This window comes from Macaca nemestrina, chromosome 10, assembly GCF_043159975.1.
Source record: "Macaca nemestrina isolate mMacNem1 chromosome 10, mMacNem.hap1, whole genome shotgun sequence".
Classification (NCBI taxonomy): domain Eukaryota; kingdom Metazoa; phylum Chordata; class Mammalia; order Primates; family Cercopithecidae; genus Macaca; species Macaca nemestrina.
In genome coordinates this window covers 70,463,910-70,482,808 of record NC_092134.1, presented here as the reverse complement: position 1 = coordinate 70,482,808, position 18,899 = coordinate 70,463,910, and the positions used below count along the sequence as shown (strand labels likewise).

At 41.2% G+C, this 18,899-nt stretch overlaps 1 protein-coding gene and 1 long non-coding RNA gene across 5 annotated transcripts in view; one reads left to right on the top strand and one right to left on the bottom strand.

The window, feature by feature from the left end:
* The window catches only part of LOC105474038 (protein phosphatase, Mg2+/Mn2+ dependent 1H), a 366,109-nt gene that overhangs the window by 239,425 nt on the left and 107,785 nt on the right, over positions 1–18,899 (bottom strand). The window lies entirely within an intron of this gene.
* Positions 4,927–12,936, top strand: LOC105474036 (uncharacterized). The gene is made up of 3 exons (XR_982632.3): positions 4,927–5,118; positions 11,502–11,676; positions 12,714–12,936. It is a non-coding gene; the product is annotated as an uncharacterized lncRNA (long non-coding RNA).

Sequence of the window (18,899 nt, the reverse complement as noted above, 5' to 3'; positions counted from 1 at the left end):
GTGCCTGCTTCGCCTTCACCTTCCACCATGACTGAACATTTCCCTAAGGCCTCCCCAGTCATGCTTCCTGTACAGCCTGTGGACCAGTGAGCCAATTAAACCTCTTTTCTTTATAAATTACCCAGTTTCAGGTATTTCTTTAGAGAAGTGAGAGAACATACTAACACACTGATCAAATAATCACACATATAAACATAAGATCACAAATCTGATCAAAGAGAGGACAAGGAGAAATTCTTAGTACTATAAGGCCAGCCTACAGAGGGACAGGACACATTGGAGAAGGCTTCCTGAGGACATCAGGACTAAGCCAAGGATGCATGGAAGTTCATGAGATAAGGAGGGGAGGGGAGAGAATGCCAAGCAGAGCAACAGCAGATGCAAGGCCCCTGCGGTAGAAGGGGCATAGACTAAACCATGGCCGTGTGGCTGAGCGGGAGAGTGAGGAGCAAGATGAGGGTGGAGAGAGAGGTAGCAGCTAGAACACTCAATTTTTACAGGACACGTGAAGGATCCTGGCTTAGCTTAAGTGTAACAACAACAGAAAAAACCATTGACTGAAGTGAGAATGACAAAATCAATTTATGTTTTTAAACGATCACTCAAGCTATTCTGTGAGATTAGAAGGGAAGTAAGGGTGAAAGTGATGATGCTAAGGTAGGAGGTAAACGCTGCCCTAAAAAACATTCAGTCACATTCCAGCCATAAGAAACACATATGAACAATGAAAAGCATCATAAAACAGAGGTATAAACAGTAAGAGCTCTAACTCATAGGAAAGTGGAAAGAACAATGATTACGGATGAGAAGATTTGAATTCTAATCCCCTATTCAACACCAATCATCAGCTGAATGGAGGCAGGACAGATGTTGGGCCACTAGCTGGTTGTCCCTTTTGCTTAACATTTCTATGCCATGGTTCGTTGTTGTTGTTTTTTAATCCCTTGAACTAGATAAAAACAAGTTCATAATGAGATTTTAAAATCTTCAATGTCCTCCTATGCTAGGGGGATGTAAAGTGAGGGACATACTATTCGGGGAAATACAACCACAGTGTGTGCTTAGAGTTCAGCTCAGCTGTTAAAAGTGTAAGAGACCCTAAGGTCAGAGAAACACATCCAGTTACAGGTCCAGAAAAACCTTCCCATCATTTATTTAGTTTTTGAGACAGGATCTTGCTCTGTCACCCAGGCTGGAGTGCACTGGCACAACCATGACTTACTGAAGCCTCAACCTCCCAGGCTCAAGTGATCCTCCAGCATCTGCCTCTCAAGCAGCTGGGACTACAGGCATGCACCACCACATCCAGCTCATTTTTGTATTTTTCAGAGATGAGGTTTTGCTATGTTGCCCAGGCTAGTGAAGTCCTGGGCTCAAGCAGTCCTCCTGCCTTAGCCTCCAAAAGTGCTGGGATTACAGGTATGAGGCACTGTGTTTGGCCACCCATCCCATCATTTAATGAACCTTATATAGCAGGCAATACTCTAAATGCTTTACAAATACGAACTCATTTAATCCTTACTCCGGTCCTCTGTGAGAGGTGTGGTAATTATCTGCATTTTATATTGTAGGAAAATGAGAGGCAGAGAATATAACCACTCTAGGTCACCATCTATTAAGTTATGCAGCAGAGACCAGAGTTCATGCTTTCAGCCATCAATCTCTTTGCTAAAGTGACCACCCCTACCCTATCCCCTGAGGGAAAGCTTGCCTTAATTTATACATAGTGCCAGAGACCATTTTTCTACTCTACAACCTGAGTTGCAACCAGAGTGATTTTTCCTAAAATACAAATTTGGTCATTTTCTTTTATGAGTCTAACAGCCTGCTCTATGGGCTGGCTCCTGTCCGTAAGCCTCTAGTTTGCAGTCTCTGATAATCTCTCCCCACATTCTAGACCTTACTCAATTCCCACCCACACCAAACTACCAAACTTGCAGCTCATCACAAACCACTAACCATCACCACCTCCTTTACATAACTTCCACCTGGCTTTCAGTATGCAGCTTAAATATCATCTCCTTCCAGAAGCTTCCACTGCACCCTGAGCACCATCTGGACAGTGACCTTGAGGGCTAGGGTGAGATTCCAGTCTGGCAAGGCAGACTGAGAAGCCTCTATTTACCACCTTGGGGGTACTAGTGAGATGTAATTCCTCTGTACCTAGTAGTGCTATGAAAGCTGCATGGCAAGAAAAAAGCACTAGAATTTAAAAGGCTCATGTAGGACTGCAAGACGTGTTTCAAAGAACAATATGAGGCCAGAGAGGGCTACATGTGTTTGAAATGTGACCAAAATATTACAGATAATAAAAATCTATTTTCAAAGGTGGAATGATCAAACAGGTTTTGCTGTACCCTTATTTTATTTTTTTTCTGAGACAGAGTCTGTCACCCAGTCTGTAGTGCAGTGGTGCGATCTTGGCTCACTGCAGCCTCTGCCTCCCAGGCCCAAGTGATTATCCCGCTTCAGCCTCTCAAGTAGCTGGTACTAAGGCATATGCCACCATGCCAGGCTAATTTTTTACTTTTAGTAGAGACAGGGTTTCACCATGTTGGCCAAGCTGGTCTCAAACTCCTGGTTTCAAGTCATCCACCCACCTCAGCCTCCCAAAGTGCTGAGATCACAGGGGTGAGCTACCAGGCCCAGACTGTACACTTATTTTAAGAAGGATATGAGGATTCTCCCTTCTTTCCTACCTGGTTCTTCTCAAAATGATGCCATCAACTGCTGTAAGGTAAGCAAGATGGTTTGATGCATAAAGTCAGACCTGGGAACATGAAGGAATGAATGTCTCCTCAGTGTCACACGAGCAGTGAGGGGCCTTCATCAAGGTTAGGAGTCTAAGCCGGAGATAAGGTAGCCTGGGCAATGCAACTATGAATCTAAGAGATTGGCCTGGGGAATCACAAATGGTATGAACATGATGCTTTTAAAGCATCTGAAACCTGCGATTTCACTGCAAATACACATGTATTGCTTCACTGCTTAGAATCTTTGATTACTCCCTACCGCCCTTAAAATGCCATTTTTTTTCTTTTAGATGCTGACATATCTTACAGACACTGAATGATCTAGTTACTATTCCTCTTCAGCACATCTCTTGCTTCTTTGAGTGGTCCTGAACGTCTCTCATTTCCTCTCTTCTAACTCTCAGTGACCTCTGGAACTATGACCATCATGTTTTTCTTCTGCCTGAAACACTGATCCCTATCTCTGCTTGGAAAACTATCCTTCAGTTTTTGGTGGAAGTGCGACCTATTCCATCAAGCCTGCTTGGATCACCTCAGCCCCTGTGCATCCCATTTTCTGTAGCAGTATGCATCAGCCCTGCTCACAGACACTTCCGCGTGTCTCATTCACTCTGGTATTCCCAATGAGTGCCTCGTACAGAATAGATGTTCGCTACTTATTTAAATAGACAAAGAAAGAAAAGGACAGAATGGTTTTTATTTTTTCAAAGCAATACAGTAGCTTGGCAAATAGGGATTTTATATAAGGCACTTCACATTGGTAAAACAAACAGAATATCATAACCCTAACCTACTCCAGGATTGGGGATGACTTGATCTTGCTTTATTTACCCAGGACTATGTCCTCTCAGCTCCCTGAGGCCAAGTGTGCCAAGCAAATAAGGAGCCTGCATCTAGGACCCTGGGAATCTGAGAGGGGCTCCAAGGAAAGCAAAGAGACATTGCCATCTCTGGCTGTACTTGACTGCTGAGCCTCATGGTCCTACATAACCAATATGAAACTCACTCTCCCTCTCTCTCTCAATCCAATCTCTTCTGAGCTAGGGCACATCCATCCCTCATACTGTTGGCAAGGGAGGAACATCTCCTCAGTTTGGTATTCACTCTGAGTATAAGATTTTGTGTTTATATGGTAAATAAACAAGTTTTAAGCATTTACATTATTTAACAGTCCAAGGACAATTTTAGTTATTTAAAATGCTGGGTATTTACTTACACATTTTCAAATGAGTTAAAACAAACATATTCTATCTACCATATGTCTTAACACAGAAAGGCCACAGGCTTTAGATCAAGACAAATCTGGGTTCTGAAATTTACTACTATGTGACCTTGGGGAACTTACTTAACTTCTCTCAACTCCATTTCCTTATTTGAAGAAGAAGATAAAGGACAGGGCAAAATGGTGGTATGAACAGTAGGATTGCTTCATGTAATGATAGATGTCTTGGAGCCTCCTTTCCTATGTGCCAGGCTCCATGCTGGGCACTAGGGATACAGCAGAGAATGAAAATGTCATGGTTCCCAAGCTCTTGAACCAACAATCTAGAATATGATCAGGTAATTACAAGTGTGATGAGTGTTAGAAAAACAAAGTGCATATTACATGAGTGGATAACATGTATTAAATGTGCAGCTAACCATGGGGTATGGGGGGCACACAGGAAGGGGTATGGCCATAAAGGGATAGCAAGAAGGAGTTCTCTGTCATGATGAAACTGCTCTGAATCCTGGTTGCAGCAGTGATGATATGTATCTATGCATATGTTAAAATTCACAAAACTGTATACCAAAAGGAAAAAGTTAATTGTACTGTATATTTTAAAAATAATAAAACATATAGCACTGTGTTTAGCATATAGGAGTAGCAAAAACACTAGAAGTAATGGTAATTACTTATATTATTAAATAGCCTGGGAGGACACTGAGCAGGTGGAGAGACCAGGCTGCACATCTGAGCTCCTAACTTCCAATTCTGTCAAATGGGGCACTCATCTCACTCTACTGTGTAACTCCTGTTGCTTCTGTTCACCTTTCTTATTTCCCCTAAAGGAAGACTTAGTTCAAAGGACATCTGATATGGTTTGACTGTGTCTCCACCCAAATCTCATCTTGAACTGTAGATCTCATAATCCCCACATGTCATGGGAGGGACCCTGTTGGAGGTAATTGAATCATGGGGGAGGTCACCTCCATGCTGTTCTTGTGATAGTGAGTTCTCACGAGATCTCATGGTTTTATAAGGGGCTTTCCCTCCCCTTTGCTCTGCACTTCTCCTTTCTGCCACCATGTGAAGAAGGATGTGTTTGCTTCCCCTTCCACCATGATTGTAAGTTTCCTGAGGCCTCCCCAGCCATGCTGAACTGTAAGTAAATTAAACCTCTTTCCTTTATAAATTACCCAATCTCTGGTATGTCTTTATTAGCAGCATGAGAATAAACTAATACAAATCTATCAAGCACCTATGTTTAATCCCCCTAACATCACAATAAAATGGGTGTCACTCCATTTTGCCAACAGTGAAACTGGGGTACAGATAGTTTCAGTAACTCTACTGGTATGTGGCAGAGATAGGATTTGAACCTAGTTCTTCAGACTCCAAGTTAAGGGATCTTTCCATCTTCCCAGTGGCACACAACTTTGTGTAATTAATCTCCTTGGCTTCTGTTACTCTGTGGTCTTTGCACTTCAGTGTTGCTTGCATTATTTTAATTTGGTTATTGCTTACTAGTAATTGCATACGTGTCTGATTGCTAAAATGTTTCGGCAATGGCTCTGCATTACTCTTCTGGAAACTTCAGAAAATGTTGATAGGGCACCAGCACAGGATGCAAATCAGACCCTTCATAATTAGAGTAACCTAGCTCTTGACATAATACACTTTAAAATTACTCATACTCATTTTAACAAATGTTTAACCTTATTTTTGCTCCAGATAAACATGAGTTAAACGTGTACTCCACTTGAAGAAAAACAGTATCAAGCCCCTTCCTGACTTAACCATATAATTCAATTTGGCAGAAATCACTACTGACTCACAAAACAATAACTTTGAGGCAGTTTTCCTCAAAATTGCACTCTAAATTATTTCATTTACAAAGAATCAGTCTTACACGCAATTTATAACACACATATGCCTACCTACCTCTGTTCAGGAATACATCTGCAGCCTGATGAAGGAAGATTCCAGAAGGTGAATAATTGAGAGCTTAAAAATTCTGTTTCTCTTTTAGGCTTTCTCTACAGTAGGCTCACTATTACATTCTCTTCTTGCAAAGGAAACTGCTTTTAAATGATTTTATTTTCCTTTTCCCATTTTTCAAAAAATCTAGTATGCCAGAACTTAATGAGTTCTAACTGGAAAAGACTCCTTGGGCCTTTCAACAAATATAAGATTGTTCCAAACAGAAATCTATCTATTAAACAAGGAGCTGAAGTCATTTCAGAAACAAGCAGGTGGTGTCCATTCAGCTTCAGGTATACTGATTGCAGGGCCAACAAAGGATGTCAAGAATGACCAGCTTAAATTTTAGCCCTACTCAAACAAGAGCCACATCACACGCACCTGAACTCCGGGGAATCCATAGACTAAAACAGCCAGCGTTAGCCATCTGGGTGGTTGTGAGGTACCCACCCCCTCTTATGGAGTGCCAGCTAAGAAGGAGAGGTTCTATACATAACCTCAGACGTTTCCTGTGGAGACCAACAGAAATACCCAGATGTAGGGGAGGAAATACACAAAGTCAAAGAGTGGGGTTTGAGGTATTTGTTCCAGCTTAAGGAAACCACGGTTTTGCCTTCCTTTACTCACTGCACAGAGCTCTAGAGGTTTGCAAACCTCTTCATCCCTCTTCCCCTGAGACTAGTGCTCTCCACACGAAGCACATGACTGTGAGGGGGAATTGAAAAACAGTCGGTTGGCGTGTAAGAGACACGTTAGAAATGCTTTCCTAGTTTTCATTCGGGATGACACTGGCGCCCTCGCGTGGCAGGTAAGTCAATCCTCCGCGTGCATGGGATGCTGGTGCTCTTCCATGCCTGTTAGTTTTGGTACATGGCAACCCATTGCAGGGGACCTGTGCCCCTAAGTGGTGATTATAATACTAAATTTTAAACTAAAATTATTCCTCACATAGTAGACAACAGGTTAAAAAAATGTCTGCAAAGAAACTACAGATAGAAAACATGAGCAAACAAGAACATGTCAGAGCTGGCACTTGATATTCCCAGGAATGACAATCCAGTCATATCTGACAATCATCATCATCATATCTAGCCAAAACACTCTGAAACCCTCAAGGGGACAGTTGAAATATGGAATTATACTCGCTATTGTTAATGATGAATTTTGCCTTGATATATTAGCTAATGATAGCATGAAGTCTTTGCTCTCAGCAAGACAGTAAATGAGTTACTGTATGAAAAACACTTAAATCAATGCCTGGCATACAATTAACACTGTATCACTGTTCGCTGTTATTTTAAAACATTGCCTTTTTACCTTTATTGCCCTTCAATTATTAAAACATTTAAAAAATGTTTAATGTATCTTTATAATTTTAAAATAATTATATACTTTATGGATATACAGTAGTAGGTTATATATCAATAAATGATCAATAAATGAACAAACACTTTGGGGTGCATTTCTTTTTTTTAAGAGACAAGGTCTTGCTCTGTCACCCAAGCTGGAGTTCAGTGGCATGATAATAGTTCACTGTAGCCTCAATCTCCTGTTTTCAAGCTATCCTCCCACCTCAGCATCCTGAGTAGCTAGGATGATGGGTGCACCACCACACTAGGCTAATTTATTTTTTATTTTTATTTGTGTAGAGATGAGGTCTCCCTATTTTGCCCAGGCTAGTCTTGAACTCCTGGCCTCAAGCTGTCCTCCCGCCTTGGCCCCAAGAAGCTAGGACTACAGGCATGTGCCACCACATCTGGCTAATTTTTAAATCTTTTGTAGAGAGGGTCTTGCTATGTTGCCCAGGCTGGGTCTCAAACTCCTGGCTTCAAGCGACCCTCCTGCCTTGATCTCCCAACGCTTTGAAATTACAGGCATGAGTCACCACACCCTGCCAAAAAAATTGTTTTTAACTTATGATTTGGAGACTGTTAATTTAGAAATAGTTGTCTGAAGGGAAAAAGTGGTATCCTCCTAGTAACATTCACAAGTCCTTGGCTTATTTAATATTATTCTTCCCTTTGCTACCCTAACTATTCAGGTGTTTACACAACCGGTGGAGGGGCCATATCAACAGTACGAAAGGCCTATCACAGATGTAGAAATCCCACTTTGAGTGACATCTCATGGTTGATTTTTACAAAACGTCCTATATGAGTACAGAATGCACTTTCCAACCCTTCTCTCCCACTGCCAAAGAAAAGGGACTGATCACTTCCCCTTGGGGAAACAGAGTTGCCATATTCTTCTGTTTCCCCACTATATATGTGATTATATGGTTTGATTTCCATAAAGTTTCTGGCCAGTTTTCCAGGAATCACAGTGAAGATGATAATGCACAGTCCAGAGTACCTGCTATAGGCATTCCATCCACAGGGCTTTCAATGTCCAGTTTTTCATTTGATCCTCACAGTACCACAGTGAAAGGGAGAAGAATAAGCCAATGAGGAGGTAGAGATGAGAGAACATTTGAGTGACTTCATGAAAGCCCTTCCTAGGGCCCATGTTCTATTGCTGTCCACATGGAGCCATGACCCTACAGTGTAGTTCACTTTTTACCATACCTCTTTTTTTGACTAAATTGTTCAGATACTCTGTTCTGCAGTGGAGGAAAAAAGTCCCTTAATTTCATATACCTTAATGAATATGCTGCTTCCTTCTCAGAATATGACAATATGAAATGCAGGTTTCTTTGGCTGAATTCCTCCAACATAATGAGACAGTAAGGTGCAGGATAGGTTTAGTAAGTTTGGCTTTTGTTTTTAAATGGCAGTTTAGACCTGTCTTAAAATATTAATTTATAAAAGAAAGTACAAAGTTTGTAACAGTTTTTGCTAGACTGCATTGTGACTTATTCTAGAATCAACTTGGGAATATTCTTAAACTATTAGTTATACATCAACAACTTCTCCCTAAATTAGTTTATGGAAAAAACGTAAGTACTGTGAAATAATACTGAGGTGCAGTTGCCAATCCACTATTAGAAACAACAACAACAATAGATAATATTTATTGAGCACTTACCCCATGCACTATTCTAAGCACTTTTCATATTTTAACTCACTTTGCTCTAATAAGCCTATGAAATAGCACCTACTATCAACAATTTACAGACGGGAAAATTGAGGTATGGAGAAGCCAACTGACTTGCACATGATAACACATCTAGTAAGGGGCAGAGACAGGATTCAAACTCAGGTATTCATGCTTATCCAATCAGAAGGCTTTTTTTTTTCTTCCCATGGTTTATGCAAACGATGGTCTTTCTATAATTTAGCAAGAAAATGGACTATGAAGAGAAGATGATCATTTCATTTTAGCTCTGTTTTTCACCTTAGTAAGAGCTATTACAGTTTCTGAGTTGACAGGGGACACTGCTAACTAACTCCCATATCAAAAGAGAAACCATAATGGAAATGAAAAAATATTTAGCATCAAATTTTATTGAAATTATACATATCAGCATTAGGAGTTATTCTTCCTTGATGTCTGACTTTCCCCAAGAGATTTTCCTGCTCTATGTCTCAACTGCTAATGGATACAGAGGCAGCATGGTATAAGTCTAGATGCTGAGGCCACACTGCCTGGGTTCAATCAACATCTACACTTTCTAGCTCCGTGCCTCAGCTTCCTCATCAGTCAAAAAAAAGCAATAATAATACATATTTAGGCACATATTACAGTTTGGGCACTCCTAATCCAAAAGTCTGGAAAATGCTCTGAAATCCAAAACTTTTGAGCACGGATATGACATCACAAGTGGAGAATTCTACACCTGATCTCCGTGAGTCATGGTAGAAGCACAGGCACACTACATCTCGTTTATTTAGCAACCCCAAGGAAAAGAAAACTACCTTCAGGTTATGTGTATAAGGTGCATACAAAATACGAATGAATTTTGTGTTTAAACTTGGGTCTCATTCCCAAGATATCTCATTATGTATATGTAAAGAGTCCAAAATCTGAAAAAATCTGAAATCCAAAACACTTCTGGTTTCAGGCATTTTGGATAAGGGATACTCAGCCTATATGAGGTTAAATGAATTAATACTGGCAAGGCACTAAAATCAGTGTCTGGTACATGAGTCCTGAGTATTATTTATTTATTTATTTTTAAGAAGAAATGAAAGAAGAAAATAAAGTTTATTGCCCCTGACAATGTTCTTCCCACTTAAAGCTGTGGGAAGTCAGATTATAAGTGAAGCAAGAAGAAATTTCCATCTCAACATAATTTATTTTCCTTGCACCTTACATTTTGCCACAGTGGGAAACTATAGTAAAACCATGTTGTGTTCTCAGCTACTATGTACATCTTGGTCAAACCTGGTCTTCAGAGTCATCCAACACCCACCAAGAAGGGATCTTTAAAGGGACTCCAGCTGACATCAGTCTCCTCAATTCCTAGGTATAAAATAATCCATCTTAATCACTGGCAAGAGTTCTATGTCCCTAGAACTAAAAGAGTTTTGAAAGAAACCACTGCATTACTGACAAAACAAACAAACAAACAAACAAAACTGGCCAGGTGCAGTGGTTCATGCCTATAATCCCAGCACTTTGGGAGGCCATGGTGGGCGGATCACAAGGTCAGGAGATCCAGACCATCCTGGCTAACACGGTGAAACCCCGTCTCTACTAAAAATACAAAAACTTAGCCAGGCGTGGTGGTGGGCACCTATAGTCCCAGCTACTCGGGAGGCTGAGGCAGGAGAATGGCATGAACCCAGGAGGCGGAGCTTGCAGTGAGCCAAGATCGCACCACTGCACTACAGCCTGGGCGACAGAGCGAGACCTTGCCTCAAAGAAAAAAAATTTAAAAATCTAAGAAGAAAAGAAAATTCTTATTTTCTTCATATGAGCAGAACAAGGAACAAAATGTTAGCATAATAAAATGAGATGACTAAAAGGCTGCTCCTATTACATTTTTATAGCTGACATCCTTGCAGGGAGCCAACTGCCCGATGAGGGCCAAACATTCCAAAGGGCCGCTGTTGTAGAACCAGAAGCAATCTTCATGTCACGTTTTGGGGGTGAAAGAGTACTTCTTACAACAACAGATAAAAAGAATGGCAAAACCTCAGTTCAGAAAGTTGAAATAGTCCCTTTCTCATGTTCCTTTTGCCTCTCCCTGCCCCATTTTGATTCTATTTGCCTGGAGTTCCCACAGTGCTGCCCCGTCCTCTGCTGAGAAAGATAATCAGCTTTCCTCTCCCCTGCTGATGGTCTTGGCTGAGATGCTGACACAGCCCTCTCCTGTTATTGTAATTAGACACTGAACTAGCAGATACTGAAACCACACACTTTGATGTGTTTTGGCTAAATTAAACAACACAAGGGTGCTCCTAAGGAAGTAGACTTAGAATGCATGTGTTCAGAAGTCTAGTCTCAAGTCAAAAACAATCTGTTCCAAATAGGGAGTCAGATGTGGGCAAAAAAATGCCCTGGTTATGGCCACAATACCCTAAATATTTCCCACCTACGCATCTTATGTAAGTACATGCACTTCTTATCTTAAGGCTAGGTTATGACAAGCCGTTCACAGTGATCTCTTTCTCCTTCCACAGAGAAGTCACCTGGTACCATCCTCCTCTTATCTCATTCCTGGAATGACTAAATATTTGGAAACTAAAAAGCAAAATCTCTTGGAAAAGCTGTGTTTTCACCTGAGGATGGCAATCAGTGTGATAAATAAAGACTCTTTATAACCTTCCAAGTCAAAGGAAAGAAAACCTAGCAATGGTGATTCATGTCCACAAATCTTGAGCTGGTTAATTTAAAAGCCTTCTGTGGGAATCAGGCGGCCGTTGGGAATAAGGTGTTCTCCTCAACAAGCTTACAGCAGCTTTCCTAAGAGACAGTGTCATGAAAGTGTCTTTTGGAAGTGCTAGAATTGTAGACATCCTTCTTTCCTGCCCACCCATCCTATATTCCCAAATCAGTACCCAGAGGTATAGGCATGTTAAGAGGCTTGCACATTGCCACAGAGTATCTATTTGCTCTCTGCCAGACTGTGGGCTTACAACTCTTCACATTAAGCTACCCCAAAATGATCCAGGCACAAGAAAAGTTCCACCTTCATTTGTCACTGAGAACATCCTTCTCTACTACACTACATACCCGCTTCATCAAATATCTCAAAATGTTGCTCTCTTATTTTTTTGGGGACAGAGTCTTGCTCTGCCACCCAGGCTGGAGTGCAGTGGCGTGATCTCGGCTCACTGCAAGCTCCGCCTCCCGGGTTCGCACCATTCTCCTGCCTCAGCCTCCCAAGAAGCTGGGAATACGGGTGCATGCTGCCAAGCCCAGCTAATTTTCTGTATTTCAGAAGAGACAGGGTTTCACTGTGTTGCCCAGGCTAGTCGCGAACTCCTGAGCTCAGGCAATCCGCCCGCCTTGGCTTCCCAAAGTGCTGGGATTACAGGCGTGAGCCACTGCGCCCAGCCAAAATGTTGCTTTCTTAACCCCAAAGGAGAAATGCTTATTGTTTCTGTATTATAAGTTATATCACTAAACTCTTAATTAAAAAAAAAAAAAAACAAAACAAAACCTAGATCTATTAGAGAGTGTTGGAGATGGAGACTAGAAAAATTCAACCACATTCGCTTGCATTTCTTCAGGCTAAAATACTACAGGGCAGAACACCTTAAAACATTTAAATTTGAGTGCCTTTTGTTTGTTGTTGTTGTTGTTGTTTTACTTCTTTCAGACATTGCTTCTTTAGCTCCTGATCCAGATGGAACCTGAAATTAATTTGTATTTTTTTTCTTGTAAGTCAGGTGCCACTGTCAAGAGCTCAAACACGAGTCCGTTCCTGGATGGCCTAACGGAAACAGCTCCAGTCTGCAGCTCCCAGCATGATCGACACAGAAGACTGTGATTTCCGCATTTCAAACTGAGGTACCTGCTTCATCTCATTGGGACTGGTTGGACAGTGGGTGCAGCCCACAGAGGGCGAGCAGAAGCAGGGCAGGGCATTACCTCACCCGGGAAGTGCAAGGGGTCAGGGAATTCCCTTTCCTAGCTAAGGGAAGCCATGACAGACTGTACCTGGAAAATCAGGACACTTCTGCCCAAATACCGCTCTTTTCCAATGGCCTTAACAAATGGCACACCAGGAGATTATATCCTGTGCCTGGCTCAGCGGGTCCCACGCTCACGGAGTCTTGCTCACTGCTAGCACAGCAGTCTGAGATCCACTGGTGAGGCAGCAGCCTAGCAGGGGGAGGGGCGTCCACCATTGCTGAGGCTTGAGTAGGTAAACAAAGCAGCTGGGGAAGCTCAAACTGGGCAGAGCCCACCACAGCTCTGCAAGGCCTGCTGCCTCTGTAGACCCCACCTCTGGGGGCAGGGCATAGCTGAACAAAAGGCAGCAGAAACTTCTGCAGACTTAAACATCCCTGTCTGACAGCTCTGAAGAGAGCAGTGGTTCTCCCAGCACAGTGTTTGAGCTCTGAGAACGGACAGACTGCCTCCTCAAGTGGGTCCCTGACCCCCATGTAGCATAACTGGGAGACATCTCCCAGTAGGGGCCGACTGACACTTCATACAGGTGGGTGCCCCTCTGGGACTAAGCTTCCAGAGGAAGGACCAGGCAGCAATATTTGCTGTTCTGCAGCCTCCGCTGGTGATACCCAGGCAAACAGGGTCTGGAGTGGAACTCCAGGGAACTCCAGCAGACCTGCAGCTGAGAGACCTGACTCTTAGAAGGAAAATTAACAAACAGAAAGGAATAGCATCAACATCAACAAAAAGGACATCCACACCAAAACCCCATCTGTAGGTCACTAGCATCAAAGGCCAAAGGTAGATAAAACCACAAAGATGGGCAGAAACCAGAGCAGAAAAGCTGAAAATTCTAAAAACCAGAGCTTCTCCTCAAAGAATCGCAGCTCCTCTCCAGCAACGGAACAAAGTTGGATGGAGAATGACTTTGACGAGCTGACAGAAGTAGGCTTCAGAAGGTCGGTAATAACAAACTTCTCTGAGATAAAAGAGGATGTTTGAACCCATCGCAAAGAAGCTAAAAACCTTGAGAAAAGATTAGATGAATGGCTAACTAGAATAAACAGTGTAGAGAAGACCCTAAATGACCTGATGGAGCTGAAAACTATGGCACAAGAACTACGTGACACATGCACAAGCTTCAGTAGCCAATTCGATCAACTGGAAGAAAGGGTATCAGTGACTGAAGATCAAATTAATGAAATAAAGCGAGAAGCAAAGTTTAGAGAAAACAAAGTAAAAAGAAATGAACAAAGCCTCCAAGAAATATGAGACTATGTGAAAAGACCAAATCTACATTTGATTGGTGTACCTGAAAGTGATGGGGAGAATGGAATCAAGTTGGAAAACACTCTGCAGGGTAAGATCCAGGAGAAGTTCCCCAGCCTAGCAAGGCAGGCCAACATTCAAATTCAGGAAACACAGAGAACACCACAAAGATACTCCTCGAGAAGAGCAACCCCAAGACACATAATTGTCAGATTCACCAAGGTTGAAATGAAGGAAAAAATATTAAGGGCAGCCAGAAAGAAAGGTTACCCACAAAGGGAAGCCAATCAGACCAACAGCAGATCTCTCAGCAGAAACCCTACAAGTCAGCAGAGAATGAGGGCCAATATTCAACATTCTTAAATAAAAGAATTTTCAACCCAGAATTTCATATCCAGACAAACTGAGCTTCATAAGTGAAGGAGAAATAAAATCCTTTACAGACAAGCAAATGCTGAAAGATTTTGTCACCACCAGGCCTGCCTTACAAGAGCTCCTGAAGGAAGCACTAAACATGGAAAGGAACAACTGGTACCAGCCACTGCAAAAACATACCAAATTGTAAAGACCACTGATGCCAGGAAGAAACTGCATCAACTAATGGGCAAAATAACCAGCTAACATCATAATGACAGGATCAAATTCACACATAACAATATTAACTTTGAATGTGAATGGGCTAAATGCTCCAATTAAAAGACACAGACTGGCAAATTGGATAGAGTCAAGACCCATCAGTGTGCTGTATTCAGGAGACCCATCTCATGTGCAGAGACACACATAGACTCAAAATAAAGGGGTGGAGGAAGATCTACCAAGCAAATGCAAAGAAAAAAAAAAAAAAAAAAAGCAGGGTTGCAATCCTAGTCTCTGATAAAACAGACTTTAAATCCACAAAGATCAAGAGAGACAAAGAAGGCCATTACATAATGGTAAAGGGATTAATTCAACAAGAAGAGCTAACTATCCTAAATATGTATGCACCCAATACAGGAGCACCCAGATTCATAAAGCAAGTCCTTACGGACCTACAAAGAGACTTAGACTCCCACACAATAATAATGGGAGACTTTAACACCCCACTGTCAATATTAGATCAATGAGACAGAAGGTTAACAAGGATATCCAGGACTCAAACTCAGCTCTGCACTAAGCGGACCTAACAGACATCTACAGAACTCTCCACCCCAAATCAACAGACCATAACATTCTTCTCAGCACATCACACTTATTCCAAAATAGTTGGAAGTAAAGCACTCCTCAGCAAATGTAAAAGAACAGAAATCACAACAAACTGTCTCTCAGACCACAGTGCAATCAAATTAGAACTCAGGATTAAGAAACTCACTCAAAATCGCACAACTACATGGAAACTGAATAACCTGCTCCTGAATGACTATTGGGTAAATAACAAAATGAAGGCAGAAATAAAGATGTTCTTTGAAACCAATGAGAACAAACACACTACATACCAGAATCTCCAGGACACATTTAAAGTGGTGTGTAGAGGGAAATTTATAGCGCTAAATGCCCACAAGAGAAAGCAGGAAAGATCTAAAATTGACATCCTAACATCACAATTAAAAGAACTAGAGAAGCAAGAGCAAACAAATTCAAAAGCTAGCAGAAGGCAAGAAATAACTAAGATCAGAACAAAACTGAAGGAGATAGAGACACAAAGAACTCTTCAAAAAATCAATGAATTCAGGAGCTGGTGTTTTGAAAAGATCAACAGAATTGTTAGACTGCTAGCAAGACTAATAGAGAAGAAAAGAGAGAAGAATCAAGTAGATGTAATAAAAAATGATAAACGGGATATCACCACCAATCCCATAGAAATACAAACTACTATTAGAGAATATTATAAACACCTCTACGCAAATAAACTAGAAAATCTAGAAGAAATGGATAAATTCCTGGACACGTACACCTTCCCAAGACTAAACCAGGAAGAAGTTGACTCTCTGAATAGACCAATAACAGGCTCTGAAATTGAGGAAATAAATAGCCTACCAACCAAAAACAGTCCAGGACCAGAGGGATTCACAGCTGAATTCTACCAGAGGTACAAAAAGGAGCTAGTACCATTCCTTCTGAAACTTCCAATCAATAGAAAAAGAGGGAACCCTCCCTAACTCATTCTATGAGGCCAGCATCATCCTGATACCAAAGCCCGGCAGAGACACAACAACAAAAGAGCATTTTAGACCAATATCCCTGATGAACATCAATGGGAAAATCCTCAATAAAATACTGGCAAACCAAATCCAGCAGCTCATCAAAAAGCTTATCCATCACGGTCAAGTCGGCTTCATCTCTGGGATGCAAGGCTGGTTCAACATAAGCAATCAATAAATGTAATCCATCACATAAACAGAACCAATGACAAAAACCACATGATTACCTCAATAGATGCAGATGAGGAAAATAGATTACCTCAAAAGATGCCTTTGACAAAATCCAACAACTCTTCATGCTAAAAACTCTCAATAAACTAGGTATTGATGGAACGTATCTCAAAATAATAAAAGCTATTTATGACAAACCCACGATCAATATCATACTGAATGAGCAAAAACTGGAAGCATTCCCTTTGAAAACTGGCACAAGACAGGCATGCCTTCTCTCACCACTCCTATTCAATGTAGTGTTGGAAGTTCTGGTGAGGGCAATCAGGCAAGAGAAAGAAATAAAGTGTATTCAATTAGGAAATGAGGAAGTCAAATTGTCCCTGTTTGCAGATGACATGATTGTATATTTAGAAAACCCCACCATCTCAGCCCAAAATCTCCTTAAGCTGATAAGCAACTTCAGCAAAGTCTCAGGATACAAAATCAATGTGCAAAAAACATAAGCATTCCTATATACCAATAACAGACAGAGAGCTAAATCATGAGTGAATTTCCATTCACAATTGCTACAAAGAGAATAAAATACCTAGGAATCCAACTTACAAAGGATGTGAAGGACCTCTTCAAGGAGAACTACAAACCACTGCTCAATGAAATAAAAGAGGACACAAACAAATGGAAGAACATTCCATGCTCATGGATAGGAAGAATCAATATCGTGACAATGGCCATACTGCCCAAAGTAATTTATAGATTCAATGCCATCCCCATCAAGCTTCCAATGACTTTCTTCACAGAAGTGATAAAAACTACTTTAAAGTTCATATGGAACCAAAAAGGAGCCCACATTGCCAAGACAATCCTAAGCCAAAAGAACAAAGCTGGAGGCATCATGCTACCTGACTTCAAACTACACTACAAGGCTAGAGTAACTAAAACAGCATGGTATTGGTACCAAAAGAGAGAGAGAGACCAATGCAACAGAACAGAGGCCTCAGAAATAACACCACACACCTACAACCATCTGATCTTTGACAAACCTGACAAAAACAAGACATGGGGAAAGGATTCTCTATGTAATAAATGGTGCTGGGAAAACTGGCTAGCCATATGTAGAAAGCTGAAACTGGATCCCTTCTGTACACCTTATACAAAAATTAATTCAAGATGGATTAAAGACTTAAATGTTAGACCTAAAATCATAAAAAGCCTAGAAGAAAACCTAGGCAATACCATTCAGGACATAGGCATGGGCAAGGACTTCATGACTAAAACACCAAAAGCAATGGCAACAAAAGCCAAAATAGACAAATGGGATCTAATTAAACCGAAGAGCTTCTGCACAGCAAAAGAAACTACCATCAGAGTGAAAAGGCAACCAACAGAATGGGAGAACATTTTTGCAGTCTACCCATCTGACAAAGGGCTAATATCCAGAATCTACAAAGAAGCAAATTGACAAGAAAACAAAAAAAATCAAAAAGTGGGCAAAAGATATGAACAGACACTTCTTAAAAGAAGACATTTATGCAGCCAACACACACATGAAAAAAATGCTCATCATCACTGATCATCAGAGAAATGCAAATCAAAACCACAATGAGATACCATCTCACACCAGTTAGAATGGCGATCATTAAAAAGTCAGGAAACAACAGGTGCTGGAGAGGATGTGGAGAAATAGGAACACTTTTACACTGTTGGTGGGAGTGTAAACTAGTTCAACCATTGTGGAAGAGAGTGTGGTGATTCCTCAAGGATCTAGAACTAGAAATACCATTTGAGCCACCCATCCCATTACTGGGTATATACCCAAAGGATTATAAATTATGCTGCTATAAAGACACATGCACACGTATGTTTATTGTGGCACTATTCACAATAGCAAAAACTTGGAACCAACCTGAATGTCCATCAGCGATAGACTGGATTAAGAAAATGTGGCACATATACACCATGGAATACTATGCAGCCATAAATAAGGATGAGTTCATGTCCTTTGTAGGGACAAGGATGAAGCTGGAAACCATCATTCTCAGCAAACTATCACAAGGCTAGAAAACCAAATACCACATGTTCTCACTCATAGGTGGGAATTGAACAATGAGAACACTTGGACAGAGGGTGGGGAACATCATACATTGGGGCCTGTCATGGGGTGGGGGGAGGGAGAGGGATAGCATTAGGAGAAATACCTAATGAAAATGATGAGTTAATGGGTGCAGCACACCAACATGGCACATGTATACCTATGTAACAAACCTGCACGTTGTGCACATGTACCCTAGAACTTAAAGTATAATTTAAAAAAAAAATAAAATAAAATACCAAATTACCACC